The 17,003-nt window shown below is 44.7% G+C and overlaps 1 protein-coding gene across 4 annotated transcripts in view; it reads right to left on the bottom strand.

Annotated features, from left to right (window-relative positions):
* Positions 1-17,003, bottom strand: part of PPP2R3A (protein phosphatase 2 regulatory subunit B''alpha) — a 350,126-nt gene that overhangs the window by 149,107 nt on the left and 184,016 nt on the right. For all 4 annotated transcript variants that reach the window (XM_068280384.1, XM_068280386.1, XM_068280385.1 and 1 more), the window contains one exon: positions 4,828-4,898. The gene's annotated coding sequence lies outside the window, so the exon portion shown is untranslated. The remainder of the gene's footprint in view (positions 1-4,827; positions 4,899-17,003) is intronic.

Here is a 17,003-nt window from a genome sequence, read left to right as displayed (position 1 = left end):
GTAATAAAGAGACTGCAAGCGGAGTTGCAGAAATGTTTACATGTACATAAATGAAATGTAGTTTGTTCTGACATATTTTACTTACAGTGTTTTGCAAAGGTTCAGTCTAGCTGACACGTTGCATCTTGAGCATATGTTCACAATGAGGAGGGAGTCCGAGTACACTATGAGAACTGAAGAAAGTTTTGAGATTAAACCCCGTCTAGCCAATTCTTATTAACTCATGAGTTCCTCATACACACTGACCTAGTAATTATACCGCGAAGGTATAAAACAGGCCCTATATGCTTTATTTGTCATGTGCACAGTAGCAGTCTGTAAGAGCTACATTTCCTTCCTGTGTCCTGATGACAGACAGGCTCCCCTTCAGAGACTCATCAAAAGGCATGCAATCAGAGCCGCACACACTGGACTGCTAGGTCAGACTCACACACCCCCACCTGTCAAGCCCTGGTCTGCTTGGTCAGAGCCACACACCCCCACCTGTCAAGTCATGGTCTTCTTGGTCAGAGCCACACACCCCCACCTGTCAAGCCCTGGTCTGCTTGGTCAGAGCCACACACCCCCACCTGTCAAGTCATGGTCTGCTAGGTCAGAGCCGCACACCCCCACCTGTCAAGCCATGGTCTGCTTGGTCAGAGCCACACACCCACACCTGTCAAGTCATGGTCTGCTTGGTCAGAGCCACACACCCCTACCTGTCAAGTCAAGGCCTGCTTGCTCAGAGCCACACACCCCACCTGTCAGGTCATGGTCTTCTTGGTCAGAGCCACACACCCCCACCTGTCAAGTCATGGTCTTCTTGGTCAGAGCCACACACCCCCACCTGTCAAGTCATGGTCTTCTTGGTCAGAGCCACACACCCCCACCTGTCAAGCCCTGGTCTGCTTGGTCAGAGCCACACACCCCCACCTGTCAAGCCCTGGTCTGCTTGGTCAGAGCCACACACCCCCACCTATCAAGTCATGGTCTGCTAGGTCAGAGCCGCACACTCCCACCTGTCAAGCCATGGTCTGCTTGGTCAGAGCCACACCCCCCCCACCTGTCAAGTCATGGTCTGCTTGGTCAGAGCCACACACCCCTACCTGTCAAGTCAAGGCCTGCTTGCGCAGAGTCACACACCCCCACCTGTCAAGTCATGGTCTGCTTGGTCAGTGCCGCACACCCCCACCTGTCAAGTCATGGTCTGTTTGGTCACGCTGTCTCCTGCATCCTGATTGAGTGAGGTGGTGAGCAAGATCGTGGAGGACGAAAGAGTGGGGCACAGCAGTGGTCACAGGACATCACAAATAAGGCATACAGCGTGTTTTTTTATACAACTACAGTATGTTTGGTAGTCCACTAGGAGGGGGAGCACACCATGGGGTTAATAAGGCCTGGTTCACACTCCACTTCTGGGCAATTGCATTTGAATCACATCACGATTGCCACAAAAATGCTCCACAGCACCTTGCATCGCCTGCGATCAGCAAAGTGCTGAAACGCTTCTCAAAAGTGTGAACCAGCCCTAAAAGTTTTGACTGGACAGGGCCTTTAATTAAAGCTCAACATCTCTAGTCAAAAATCTAAAAACCAAACAAAAAAATCCTAAAAAAACTCTAAAAAATTGCTTAAAGCCGGGTTTCCACAGGTGTGCCAAGTCAATTTCCAAAAAGGGAGTGGCAGCCGTGCTGATGAGAATTTGCGTCTGAATTGCTTAAGCCATGCCATGCAGGGCTATGGGGATTTGGGTGCGTTCTGCATCCTAAATTGCTTGCAGGAAACTGCCGTGATTCGGGTCTAGTTTAGCAAAGTGTCAAAATGTTATTTTCTGGTGTGAAAAAAAGCCTTCTTTATCTAAAAATTCTATCGATTTTGATCACATGGCCAAATGCAGAGAAGTACTCTACTCCCTGAGGAGACTGCAGCCAATAGCAGTGTAGTCTTTGGAGCAGGAAGTGACATACACCTGCTCTTCTGTCTCGGTACTCTAAAAGCTTTATTGGACATCAAGTTGCTTTTAGGAAGCCCAAAACAAGCTCAGCAACTAAGAAATGACACAGATCTAGGAAATGCTTTGTGACTGCCAAGAGTGAGGTATTATTACGGTTTGTACCGGTTGGTAATTAGTACAGCGTACCCTTTGATAGGACATGTTGGGCAGGTACGCTCACTACAAATACTTTAATTCCCATTCATTTCCTTTTTACATATTTTTTTTTTACAGTTCTCTTTATATTCCCTTGTTAGGGAAGATTATTCATTTTGTATTTTTTTTTTTTTTTTTAAAAATAGAAATGGCAAGCATCTTAAAGGGGAACTGAATGCTTAAAAAAAACACTTTTTTTCACTAACCCGGGGCTTCTGCCAGCCCCTGGGCAGCCTTCCTGTCCCGCGCCAGTGCTCCACGATCCTCCAATCTCCCGCAGCCAGCTAGTTTCGTGCGCCCCAGGGCCACGCGTATCTTTCTTCGCGTTCCAGTCCGCAATAGTGTCCTGCACTAATCGGGCAGGAGGCTATTGCAGGAAGGAACGCAAAGAAAGATACGCGTGGCCTGGAGCTCGCAGGCGCAGTTGCTGCGTCGACGGTAATGAAACCAGCCAGCGGCGGGGGAAAGTAGGATCGTGGAGGAATGGCGCGGGACTGGAAGGCTGCAAGGGGCTGGCAGAATCCCCAGGTAAGTGAAACACTTTGTTTTTTTATATGCATTCAGCACCGCTTTAAGTGCCCACTAATGATGCAATCTTGATTATACAACCTTTCCAAATCTATGTAGTAAAAGGGTAAACTAAGGGTCTAGTGTATACTTTACATCAGGGGTGCCCAATGGGTAGATCACGATCTACTGGTAGATCGTGAAGGACTTCATGGTAGATCCCGACCGCACTACATTTTCCATTCTGTATATACAATTGTGCTTCTAAAATTGTACATAGGTAGATCATTTTGACTTGCTAATCTTTAAAAATAGCTCACAGGCTAAAAAAGTGTGGGCACCTCTGCTTTACATGGATACTTAAAGTGTACTTGTAGTGTAAAAAAAAGTGTCCCTGGGGGGTACCTACCTCCCAAGGGGGAAGCCTCTGGATCCTAAAGAGGCTTCTCTCTTCCTCTTCAGCAGAGGGGATCCAGCACTGGCTCCCCTGAAAAGCCCCTTGGTGCCACTTGTCGGGAGCCTTGCGCAGGCACAGTATCAGCTTTCCCTTGGGCTCCGCTATGTCCGCCGGAGCCTGAGCAGAGAGCCCCTAGTGTGCCTGTGCAGACAGCCACATGTAAATATTATAGCTGTGCAGTGTTCGGGAGAGCCAGAAGTGGGTCTGGCTGGCAGAGGAGGACTGGGGAAGCCTCATTAGGATGCAGAGGCTTTCCCGCGTGAGGTTAGTACACCCCGGGCACTATTTTCCCCTACAGGTTTACTTTAAAGAATTATAATGTATACACCATGCAATTTTTCTCATCAGTTCGACTGCTTGATCAATAATTTCCAGCATGTCCAATCTGCTTCCGATCGAGAAAGTGATTGATTTTGTGCAGTACTGATGTCAAAATTGACCTCTTTCTCTGACATGCTGGAAATGATCGATCGGTAGATCTGATGGGAAGGTTATGCTGCTGCTGCCTACTGACCTAACACAGAAAACTGCTACAGATTGATAGTAAATAAAGGGTTTGTGTTACTTTTTGAGCATCTTTTAGTTTTCAAACTTTCAGTGCAATTTCCCTGTAATGCCAATGATGCATGCTGTAGGAAAGGTAGACTTTTCTGCATAAGATTAGAATTCCTGCAGCCTCTTCCATCCCACTTGTGCCTTGTTCCCTATTGGGATTGTCCTGGAATAATGGGCATGCTGGAAGGTTTGATGACAGAAAGATAGTCAGAATATAGAACTGGCAATTCACACCTTCTGGGGTTCAGAACCTCCAACATTCCATTAAGCCTAATTAGCAGTCTGTCCATCATTTACGTGCCAGTGAAGGGGAAGAGCCATCACCAGCAGCACCACTCAGCGCAGCCCACATCACCATGGTGGTGTTGGCAGGTGACACCCAATGTATAAATCCAATTGCCACAGGTTACAGGTGTCACCAGGTGAAACACACACACATATATACACACACACTGTACATATTCCGTAAATGCGGTGACTCCCAGAAAAGTGATAACAGTACCTTATGATCTACATTAAAGAGTGAAAATTAACATTAACAGTACAATTCTCTGCCATATATTTCTGTATATATGCCCCCCCCCCCCCCTAATATATGTTTAGTTAGGTTTTATCTTTAGAAAAGCAATACAAATAAGTAATTAAACAGCCAACTATTTCAAGCAGGTAAGACTTCACTTGTTAGATCAGTTTCAATGTACATATTGCAGTAATATCAAATTCTCTTTTCAGCCTTTTCTTTTGATCAAAATAATGGACTTCATGCATAAAAGCGGTCATTTTTGCAATGTGTGTGTCTAAGAAAAAATTACTGTTCAATTCCCCCTTCACCGGGTATTAGAGTGAAGAACCGCCTGGGACAGTCTACATACGGTACAAAGGAACAAATCTCATTCATTCCACCCGTGCCCTAAGGAAACTGAAAGTCTTACAGGTTGCTATGGGCAACGTACGCTGAGGTAGATGGGGCAGAGAGCCCAAGCGGCATACTTTTTCCCAAGCACTCCATGCAGGCAGATGTCTGAGGAGATGCTTGCGTTTGCAGCTACGTGGACGACAGAAATGACTGAGATTCTTCTGCACCCAGTTCTGTCAGACAGTTCCCAGAGGCTCCTCCATGGAGCAGCAACGCAAATTAATAACATACAGCAGATAAAAGCAACGAAGGAGAGGAGCTTACCAGAGGGGAAGAAGACTCTCTCCTGTCAGTGGAGGCTGGTTACAGCAGACACATTCGCCCAGGGAGGCCGGCTGCAAACAGAGAAAATACACATTTTAGTTGCAGAGAGAGCTCCCGACAAGACATTTCTCACATCGCGTTTGACGACAAGGCGAATCTCTCCCTGTGTACAGAGCTGAGGACTCCTCTGTGTTACGCCAGCAGGTTTGGCTGTTGCTCTGAAGTATGGCTCAGGGGAGGATTTTTTTCACAAGCAGCCGTTTTACCACCAGAGGCATATGACACTTCTCCTCATTTAATGCTTCCACAAACAGGACTAAGCACTTTGAAATCTTTTTTTAAACACAAAACACGGCAGCTGTAGCCAGCGAGAGGGGAGGGCGGTGGAGAGCCAGAGTGAAACGTGAAAGCCGGGGGGATAAGGAAGGAGGGTGAGAATGGATTCAGATAGGGGGTCCACAGGGAATCAGATTTAGGGACATACTGTACTCGGTGTCACACAGCTGTATACAGGACACTCTGCTCCATCTGGCCCCTGCAGCCCTGTACACAGCCTTATCAGGGCTATAAAAAATGACCTGCAGCCTGGATGCAAACCTAACTGAGGAGTCAACACACATCAGGGACAGCTCACATTACTTACTGGGGTGGACCAGTCACACACTATTAGGAGCAAAGTTTAGAGTGCACCACCTAGACAGAGTGTGCCTCACTGGGGAGCCAATGGAATGCTAGTATTCTGACAGGAGGAGAGAAAGTAACGAAGCAGGAAATTTGAACGCCCTCTACTGACAGAAACTTGGGCGCCGACATAAGCAATGTTATAAATTGCGGCTATACTGTTAGATTGTGGCGTCCACTAAATGTCACAATATAGCCGCAATTTATAATGGCGTTTATGGCAGCACCCTAACATCATCATAATTGTGGCAGATTGATGGCGGGGGTTGGTTAAAGGGGCCCATACACTGGTCGATTTCAGCGATCGATCGGCCGCAAAGCGATGCAGGATAGAACTGCCGATTGATTGGCTTGCGGGCGATTTTGATCAATTTGATCTGACAGCATGGAAAATCTAGGTCGATCTGCTGCTGGCAGCAAATGGATGGCCCATAGAATTGCATAGGATCTAGAGATCCAGTAACGCATGTAAATCGATTTTCAATAGATTTCCAACAGATGTCATCATGAAATCTATTGGAAATCTGTTCCTAGTGTGTGGCACACATCAGATAGATTCCTGTCAGATTCGACCTGGCAAGCATCTGACAGGAATCTATCTGATGGTCGAATCTGCTGCAAATCTATCAATGTATGGACACTTTAAGGGTAGGTATAGGGTAGGGATGTTTTTAAAGTTTAGGCATGGGGGTGGACAGTTAATGATGGGCGTGGGGGGGAGATGTTTAAGGTTAGACCTGCGGGAGGGGCTTTTTAAGGGCTAGGCGTGTGTGTGTGTAGGGTGGGGGGTGGTTCAAGGACACCCGTGGTCAAAAATAAAGAAATGAAATAAACAATTGTGTCTATCCTTCTCCTCCTAAAAAGGACTTTTTAAGATATTCCACAGCTTTATTTTATATTTAAATCTACTTTTTAAGTTTTTACTGGTTTATTGTTTTTGCTCAATGACACATTCATTGAAGTATACCAGAGCTAAAATATATTAACTATTGACCCTTTTTATCTCTTTCCTGCTCTCAGAAGCCATTTTCTGCTAGGAAAGTGTTTTATAGTTGTAATTACTTATCAGTGAGGGAAACACCGTAGTCTGACCCAGTCCCGATTCAGGACAGCCACTTACATACCTGATGTTTAACGAAAGAGAAAAAAAGGAACACAGCATAGTTATTTGTGTGCTAGGCACTGTAAATACACGTCTATCTCATCATGTCACCTCGGGTATCCTTTAAGGTTAGGCATCGGTTAGGGAGGGTTCTGTGTGAGAGTAGTGTTAGGTTAGGTTGCAGTAGAATATTGTTATTAACCAAGGTTAGGTTGCAGTAGAATATTGTTATTAACCAAAATTTTACTACTACTATTTACACTCTTAAAACATAGAATATCGGTAAATTTTACCAAAATTCTACTAGGTGAACTTGGACATGCACATTTTCTTGCACCTTTTTTCATGCATGTGAAATGAGCTCCTTTACACATGAAAGCTCACAGCTTTGTATCAATTCTCAAAACAACACACACTATTGGGAAAACAAAGCTAACGCCAATACATATATAATCCAAGGAACACATCTGATACCACCAGCCCTTTGTCAGGATATAACCCCCCTCCCCCCAGGTATCCCCATAATTTGCACAAGGAGGGTACAATAGGTCTGACCCATTATATGTGCTATCACCATCACATAGGCCTGGTGCACGCCAAACGTTTTTGGTAGCATTTTCAAAACCGCTGCCGCCTGTAAAAAACACTTGTGTGTCTCAATGGGATGGTGCACACCAGCGGTTTGAGGTTTTTAGCAAACCACAAACAAGGCTCCTGCAGCATTTTTGTGGTTTGCAGATGCGTTTCTGCCTCATTGTAAAGTATAGGAAAACACCTGGAAAATCGCTCTGAAAAACGCTAGATCAGGGCTGGAAACCACAAGGGCAATTTTCAGAGCATTTTTGGAGCGTTTGAAAACGCTAGTGTTTTGTAAAAACGCTCAGCTACTGTTAATGGAGGGGCAACTTCAACTGGAGCGATTGCGATTCAGAAAATCGCAAGCGCAGGACACGCAGCACTTTGGGAGCGTTAGCGCTTCACTGTAAAGTATATCATCTCTGGCGTAATCGCTCAGCAAAACCTGCACGGAGCGATTTTGCTAGCGTTTTCAAGTTACTGCACACTGTAACAAAATTAAAATTATTTGAAAGGACCAATCAGACTTTAAAATGCTAATCACTACACAACTGCTGGCAAATTGATACACTTTTTAAAATCACTTCCTAAAATGCTCATTAAACCGCTTACAAACTGCTCATACAAAATCCTGGCGCTTGCGATTAGCAATTGCGTTTTGCAGTGGGTTCCAGGCCTCAGAGCGGTTTTCCAGGCGTTTTTGTTACAGTAGCTGTTTACTGTAACAATATATGAAATCTTCTAAACAAAAACGCTCCAAAAAACGCTAGGCATGTTTAGAAATGCTCACTAATCATGCTTAGAAATCGCTCTGAAAATCTTCTTCAAAAACCTCTAGCGTTTTGCGGATCTGCTAGAGGTTTTTGGTGTGCACTGGGCCATACACAGTTTATGTTTTCTTCAGCTGAAACAATTGTTCCTGATCATCTCAGGTGAAAATTTAGAGCATCTTCGGGTGACCCCTGATATAACACACAAGTTTATTAATGATCCTTTATGCTGAATCACTAATGACTGACAGCTATTGTTGCTGTGGTAACCTCTGTTTACCTTTCTGCATTGGAGCACCATTCACTCTTCCCCCCCTCCCCTCTTCATAAAACAGAACAGGCTTTACAGTCAGTTTTAAACTGTGGATGTGGAGATTGCTAGAAGATCTAACCGCTCAATAAGGAATAAAGCCAGAGTGTACCCTAGAAGAGCTGATACTACTATTAAAACTAAATACTTTGGTCACCTAATGAGAAGACCAGATTCTTTGGAGAAATCCTTGATGCCTGGAAAAATTAAGGATGACAGAGGCTAAGATGGATAGAGAGCATATGTAAACTTATGAACATGCCTATGCAACGGCTGAAAGAATTCACAACTGACAGAGACATCTGATGTGCAGAATTACATATGGTCATGAAGAGTCAGAATCGACTGAACTAATGAGGAGGAGGACCATTTATCCAACTCTTTCCATCTTTGTAATCAGTAGAAGTCAGTATTGTGAGAACGGATTCATAGCTGTGCATGCTCTTTAGGGGAGTGGCTTTCTTTCTACCCTTTATAGCATAATTAGAACTTCTAGCATTTGCCATTTCACCAAGACAGGCGATTTGGTGTATTTCAGCTTGTGTTGCCGAGTCACATTTTAGAACTGTTTCCACGACATTAATGAGTCCACTTCCAGGTCCCTTCTGAGTACCACTCACACCCAATTCATAAAGTGTATCTAAAGCCACAGCAATGGAACGGGACACTACTGCTTTAATGTGACCAATCCTAATAGCCCACTACTGATAACTCAATCCATTAAATTCCGCATTTGTAGTTCAAAAATCACATAGGGTTCCATGTTGCCTGAGCCCTGCATTAATGATCTCTGAACAGACGTACACCTTCAGCATTTACATCTGTGGGCTTTGGTGGCCAAATTTCTCTTGAGTGTGTTATGATAAAGGATGGTGTTAAAGGATGATGACACATCATATTGGACCACTAACATCCAATGGCTATTGAACAATATAAGACTCACATCTGTGCTACTAATGTTCTATTACTTAGCTGTACTACATATACAAATCATGATATCATAAGTTTATTTTTACTTCAGATTCCCTTTTTATTAGGCCCAGTTCACACTGGTATTTTAAAGCCAAACGGATCCGGTAAAGCAGATCCGGTCTCCTCCTCATCGGATCTGTAGGCTTGGTCCACACTGGCAAATGGATCGGTTTTCACTCTGTTGCCACTCCGGCCTGCTGAGTGGGTGGGTGAGGGAGGGTTTCTTACCCAGGCTTCCATCTCTTCCTCTTACGTACCACGTTGCATCACGTGACCACCACACTTCCTCTTTCAACCCAGAAGGAAGAAGCGTGGTAGTCACATGACGCAACGTGAGACGCAAGGGGAAGAGACAGAAGCCTGGGTAAGAATCCCTCCCTCACTCACCCGCTCAGGCACATTGTAGTGTTCCCAGTTCCCACATCCCCCCACCCCCTGTGGAATTTGGCCCTTAGAAAGGTATGTTTCTTCACTAGTGTGAAGAAAAGTTCAGTTCTCTCATTGCACCCAATGCAGTGCTTAAGCATCTGTTTCCGGTCCGCTGGGCTCAGTGGTCCGGAAAATGTGGTCCTGCAAGAAAGTTGTGGTCCGTTCAGCTAAACGGATGGACCGGATCTGTTCAAACAGACACATGTGAATAGGTTAACATTGGATCTGTTCACATCTGTTCTGTTTGTACAGTATATTGACAGTTTTTAAACACAAGTGTGAACCGGGCCTCAGTCTATGTGATTAGCAAGCACAGGATGCAGCCACTGGTAAGCAAACGCAATGAGAGTTCTGTTGAAGCCATCCTAAGGCCAAACAGGGAACTGCAAGTCTTTACAATTACAGTAACAGGCTAGGATGTAAGACTAAACAACGCTAGATCGAACTACACCCTGACAACGTTAAAGTGACAATCAGAGAGCTAAAAATTTTGAGTTGATACTAATTTTATGCAAATTAACGCAGCTTGGAAATGGACCAATTAAAATCATTATCTACTGCATCTGATTGGCCCAATCCCAAGCTACTTCCATTTGCATACAAGTTGCATCAAATATGTATCAACTAAAACATAGAAATAAGCACCTCACTGACCATCTCTGGCGGACATACTTAGGAGGATTTCAAACCAGTTGAATAAATTATCATTTCTTAACTAATGGTCCTACCAGTTATATTGAAGAGAATACACAAAGGGGGGGAAAACTTGCATCAGACTAACACTACTCTGCATGCTTTTGTACCACTCAATGTTGTACAAAGACCTTGAAAGTCCAGCAGAAATCATCGATCAAGGTTCAGCACAGTATCAGTTTTCAGATGGTGAAAATATATTGAATTTGCCAAACATTTTCATAGGACTGTGTATGGGCACTAACCTGGCTAGTCAAGAGAACTGTCTGTATCAGTGCCAGGTTTGTAGGTACACACGCCAAAATACACTCAGGGCTGATGCAGATATTTTAGGTGCATAATTATGGAAATTCAGTCACATGGCTTTCAGGGACTACATTAATCTACAGAGGAACATATGGAATTCTGTATTACTGTACAGCAGCACTAATGTCCGTCTTAAGCCATCTAATAGATAAATCAGGCCAAGGTTTCTGGACTTCCAAGGCGCACACAATTTGGCAGTAAAAATGCCAGTTCAGGCCTTCAGGCCATTTTAGCACCTGTGCCATCCACTCACACAAATATCAGATACAAACCAAACCTCCAGAGACACAACGGGTCTATTTAGGGATCACAAGTGCTGGCAATTATGCACGCCTCTGTGCAGGCTGTGTGTACCTGGAACACTGTGATAACAGGCGTGTCAGTGTGAGCTCTGCTGTCTCTCTAGTGGGCACCCGCTGTGCCAGAGGGCAGTGAGAGAACAGGGGCACACAAGCCTGTGAATTATAGAACTATACCTTTCTAGGGTGAACTTAGTCCTTTGTATAGGGAACTACTGTACAGATGATTGGGGGCCTATGCCCACTGAAATAGATGCTGCAAAACGGACAGAAGTGGACATAACTGCATTAGTGGGCTTAGGCTTGGTTCACAGTAGGCCGTTTTCAGCCTACGTTCCGCTCCGATGAGCGGAACGCAGCAGCCGCAGAAATGCTTTCCCTATGGGAAAGTTCAGATTGCTCCGTTCCGCTCCGTTCCCTGCATTCCGCTCATCGGAGCGGACGTTCCCGACATGTCGGGACCTTGCGTTACCGCTCACGGAGCGGAATGCAAGCGTACGGGCAGATGTGTCCTAATGTCCCACACATAAAAGGTGCCCAGCCCTGTCCTGTCAGTTTTGTATCAGTTTTCTATGACTGGGTTCACACTTAAAAGGTGTACAGTTCCAAACCTGTCAGGGAAAACTGATAGAAAACTGATGCAAAATTGACAGGACAGGACTGGAAATGTACAAATTTATGCATGAACCAAGCCTTAATCTCCTAACCCAGTGATGGCTAACCTTGGCACTCCAGCTGTGGTGGAACTACAAGTCCCATGAGTCATTGCAATACTCTGAGAGCTCTACTAACCTAGCATAACTTGGTGAGGCAGAAGCATGATGGGATTTGTAGTTTTGTCAAAGCTGGAGTGCCAAGGTTAGCCATCACTGTCCTAACCAATACAGTCAGATTTATGGGATTGATCTGCAAATCGGATTGATTTTATTAAACTGATCTGTTTGGTTATGAGATTTGTCTATTAGTGGCCCCAAATGATAATTTCCGATCGTTTATAGGAAGAATCATTAGTAAATGATCATTCAGCAAATTGTATCGTTAGTAGCCACATTAAGGCTGTGTTCCCACTTGTAGCCGAATCACGTGCAGACAGTGTAGCGTACGCTCTGATGGTCTGCTGTAGTCTGGCTGTAGCTTGGGGCAGATGCATTACCTCCATAGGCTGTATGGGGTAACGCTTCAACTTGTACAGGATTATCGGGGACTGCACAGAAGTGCGGCCCACTTATCGCTACAGATCCCGCGGCTGCATTGCAGAGTGACAAGGGTGAATGGCGGCTATATATATAAAACAGCCAGTTTTGCAATGAGCGGAGAATGGACAAAAAATGTCCCTTCTCAGCTCAAGTGGGAACACAGCCTAATACAATGAGGACTGTGATAATATTTTCACACTTCAGGGCAAACCTCAGACTTTACCAGCATCTAGCCTAGGGGTCTCAAACTCGCGGCCCATTTGCGGCCCTCGATACAATATTTTGTGGCCCTCGCCGGCAAAAGCTTCCTTATAGTTCGCTTCAGTGCTCCCAAGTAATCCGCCGCTAAACGAGGGCTGCAGAGCCCCCAAATCGCCTGTGGGGCAAACCGCCGGCATTTCCTGGAAGGGGCAGAGCTTTCAGCTTCAGCTCTGCCCCTCCTGACGTCAATCGCCGCACGGATCGCCGCCTCTCCCCACCACTCTCTGTGAAGGAAGAGTGAGAGGGGCGGGCAGAGGCAGCGATGCGCCGCGATTGTGAAATTCCTTATGCGGCCCAGCCTCATCCTGACTTTGCCTCCTGCGGCCCCCAGGAAAAATTGAGTTTGAGACCCCTGATCTAGCCCATCACCACACCAGCAGAGTGGGCACGCCATGTTCCAATAAATACCAGCATGCTCTTTACATTTCTAGGAATTCTCATGAATATTTATGCCCTTCTAGAGGATGGTATGGTATGTAAAGCTGAGAAGGAAAGCATATACATGTGACACAGAATAATAACACAGGCTTAGCTATATGCTGGATCCCTTCAGACAGAGATATTGTGTGTGCATGATGGATTCTGAACAGAGTGATCATTCCACAAAGCAGAGCCAATCTACAATGCAGGAATAGAGCACATGAGAGCATACAGTCTGATGCACAGTCCATGATAGAAAACAACTAATGAAAGTGGAGGTAATCCCAAAAGTGATGCTATAAAGTCTTACTTGCCAATTCTGCCATGTAGGTCACTGCTGTAACATTAAACCATTGGGAAACAATGTAAAATCCATGTGTATGCATATGTAGAAAATGTAGATTTATCCCGGAATACAATTCCCTATACATTTATTTTTTCCTATGCTGCTGTCGCTTATAGTAAGCAGACAGATCTGACAAGTTTTGGACTAATACATTGCCTCATGGGGGAGTCTCATTTTTTTCTTTATTTTAAACCGACTTACTGAATGGCAGTTGCTCAGTCCAAGTACCAATTAAGTGGCCAAACGAGTAGGGAGGCTGGTCGGTATCTTGTACAGGTCCTGTTCAGGGAGTGTCTTTTGTAAAGAATAAAGGAAAGCCTGATAATCCCCCATGAGAAGATGGACTAGTTCAAAACCTGTCCATTTTCTCAGCCACATAGAAAAAAGTGCAGTAGTTACAGTGCATTTTACACAGGGTGAAATAAACATCTTACATGCATGTGAACTGAATTTTTTTTGCGCTACTGGTCCTTTACCATGATTGGCGACAGCATTTTCAAGCCCTTGCCCAAATTCAGTGATGATTAAACTAGCCCATACCTCTAGTCACACAAGTTACCTTAAAAAGGAGCCTGGGGGGAGAGACATATGGAGGCCACCATATTTATTTCCTTTTAAAACAATACCAGTTACCTGGCTGTCCTGCTGATCTCTTTGGCTGCAGTAGTGTCTGAATCACACACCAGAAATAAGCATGCAGCTAAGCTTGTCTGACTTTTATCAGAGCACCTGATCTACATGCTTGTTCAGGGCCAATAACCATGAGTATTAAGGTGCGTACACACATCAGACCATAGTCCTTGGAAAATGAAAGATCACAGACCAATTTTACCCCCTTCATGTAGTATGAGAGCCATACTCTACACAGTCTATTCTATGGAGCTGAACTCCCCATCAGACAGAAATCTTTGCAAGATGCTGCACACACAGATGCTGTAGACATTGAAAAGATCAGTATCTGCAAAAGATCAGTATCTGCAAAAGATCCGTTCCTGCAAATTGCATTCATAGTCTATGAGATCTGCAGATCCTCATACACACCTTGTTTAACAGACATTCATCTGCAGATCAGACAATCATCTGCAGATCTGAAGATCCATCCTGGTGGATCTGATCTGCAGATGAATGTCTGTTAAACAAAGTGTGTATGAGGATCTGCAGATCTCATAGACTATGAATGCATTTTGCAGGAACGGATCTTTTGCAGGAACAGATCTTTTGCAGATACTGATCGTTTGAATGTGTACAGCATCTTTGTGTGCAGCATCTTGCAAAGATTTCTGTCTGATGGGGAGTTCAGCTCCATAGAATAGACTGTGTAGGTATGGCTCTCATACTACATGGAAGGGGGTAAAATTGGTCTGTGATCTTTCATTTTCCAAAGACTATGGTCTGATGTGTGTATGCACCGTGTGAGGCAGAAAGCATCAGTAGGACAGCCAGGCAATGTGCATTGTCTAAAAGGAAATAAATATGTCAGCCCCCATAGGTCTCATCTTGGGTTCCCTTTAAATGATGAGATGTAATTCCTAATGGTTCTGGTTCTTGTATGCAGACGATGAGAGCCTGCTGGCACCAACTCCTCCACTGCAGCTAGTTGCATCTCCCCCTTCCATACATTCCCTATGGAACCTCACCTCTTTCTTGTGTGGGGTGCTGAGTGCATCTCAAGCATGGCTGCTCTCCCAGAATAGAGGACAGATCATTCAAATACTGGTGCAGCATGCAGTGGCATTTAAGGCACACATTTTGTTGCGTTTTATAAAGCAGTGGCAAAAAGGGTATTCACATATATTAGACTTATCATGTGCTTCGCCCCTCCTATAGAATGCCCTTCCACAGTACACCCGTCACTCTCCAACCTTTGACATCTTTAAACACTCCCTCAAAACTCACTTTTTCCAACAAGCATACGCTTTAATTTAGGCCACTCCCCCTTTGACCTCTCGCCAAGTTGTAGTCCTACTAGATATCCCAAACACACTGCCTGTTTGTATACTGCCCCTCCTCTTGTCCCCACCCCATTCCTTTAAATTGTAAGCTCACAAGGGCAAGGCTCTCTCACCCTTTTGTGTCTTGTCATTTGTTATTCATTTCGTAGTTTGCACTTCTTTTATACTGTACATTTTATTCATCATGTTACAGTTATTGTAATTACCAATTCTGTATTTTGTACCTGTGTCCATATTTTATGTATACCATTGTCTGTATCATTATGTACCCCATGTTTGTTTTTCTTAATTTGTACAGCGCCACGGAATATGTTGGCGTTTTATAAATCAATAATATTAATGATAATAATTTAGCGTTTGGCGATGGTCCTTGTGAACCTGGCTATAGGTCTCTGCACATCACACAGCATAAGAGCTCAGGCAATGAGACTCACGGTCCACCCTGGTCTTGCTACCTGAATTATGACGCTAAGTGGCACATTGTAAAAGGACGGCGTGCTTGTTTTCAAAATAGGATGCAAATACTGGATAACAACAGTCTGCTAACATAATGACATTCTGATGAGCAGATGGGCTAATGCATAATAAACCAGAAGCAAACTGTTCTACAGGGCTGTTTATAATGATAATTATCATTTGTAATGCAAACTACTACCTCTGAGCATTTGGCATGTCTTAAAAATATCTCAAAAACATTACGTGTTGCTTAATATCAGCCTTAGGGCCCAAGTCACATGGGCCACTATCACAGCAAGCAGTCATTGGACACTGCGTTTACCCACTAAAAATAGACTTGCCGAACTACCTCTTGTCACCCAACGAGCAAAGGATGTCAGTGACAGAGAAGTAACACTGTTGTCTGTGAGAGTTACTCCTAATGCAAGTCTACTGCTAGTGACTAATCACTGCTGCTGCAGACTGCTTGCCTGGGTGACATGGCCCATCTCCAGACTCTTCCAGTTATTTTCCACAGGAGGCTGAAGCCGACTGGCTGCCACAAGCCAACATGAACAGCTCCTACCTCATACTTTGCTAAGGGCCCTTTCACACCAGACGGCTTTTTCGGCGTTTTAACGTCACGGCCGAAGTTGGCGTTTTCCTAGGTAAAATGAAAGTCCATAGACTTTCATTTTACCTTTCACATCTAACGCTGCGTTTTGGAGCGTTGCGCTTCAACGCTCCCAGGAGCTTTTTTAGGGCTGACCGCGGCGTTTCTCATTACAATTGATACTAATGTATTGGCGTTAAATGCCTTAAAAATGCCTTAAAAACGCAGCGTTTTAGCCTTTTACCGCTGCCTGTAGTGTGAAAGAGCCCTAACGGAGGGATATCTGCTACTCAAAAACATTTATCATCAAATGTCGGTTTATGGCTGTGGTAGTCTGACAATAGAATGCTACTTTCCTGCTCTCCTTTTTCAAAAAGTTTATAACACCCAGTCACTAGAGATAAGACAAGTAAGGTGGAGCCGGCAGTCGGGGCATAACTACAAATTATGGGGACCCCCAGCAAAACTTTGAAGGGAGTCCTTATTGTTCACACCCCTTCCCTTGCCTATCCTTGGTGACCCTCACAGCCTAGGGGCCTGATGAAGGGCTTCACCAGAAACATGTAGTGTCATCGCTTGCTCCAATACAGCTTGTTGCTGCATATAGCTCCCGAGTGCCGCGTCTTTCTTTTTGCTTTTGTCTAGGGGCCCATCTAACAAGGGTCATAAAACAAGTGTGGCCATCATTATCTTCCCACCCACAACAAGTGTAGCCACAAATCACCTGATCTGAAGTATAGAAACCTGAGTCGGAGGGAGGGAAAGTCAGTAGCTGGGGCCCCCCATAGCTCTGGGACCCCTTGCCATTACATGGG

The sequence above is a fragment of the Hyperolius riggenbachi genome, chromosome 4 (genome assembly GCF_040937935.1).
Source record: "Hyperolius riggenbachi isolate aHypRig1 chromosome 4, aHypRig1.pri, whole genome shotgun sequence".
Classification (NCBI taxonomy): Eukaryota; Metazoa; Chordata; class Amphibia; order Anura; family Hyperoliidae; genus Hyperolius; species Hyperolius riggenbachi.
Note: the sequence above shows the minus strand (reverse complement) of the source record. Positions and strands in the feature narration are given on the sequence as shown.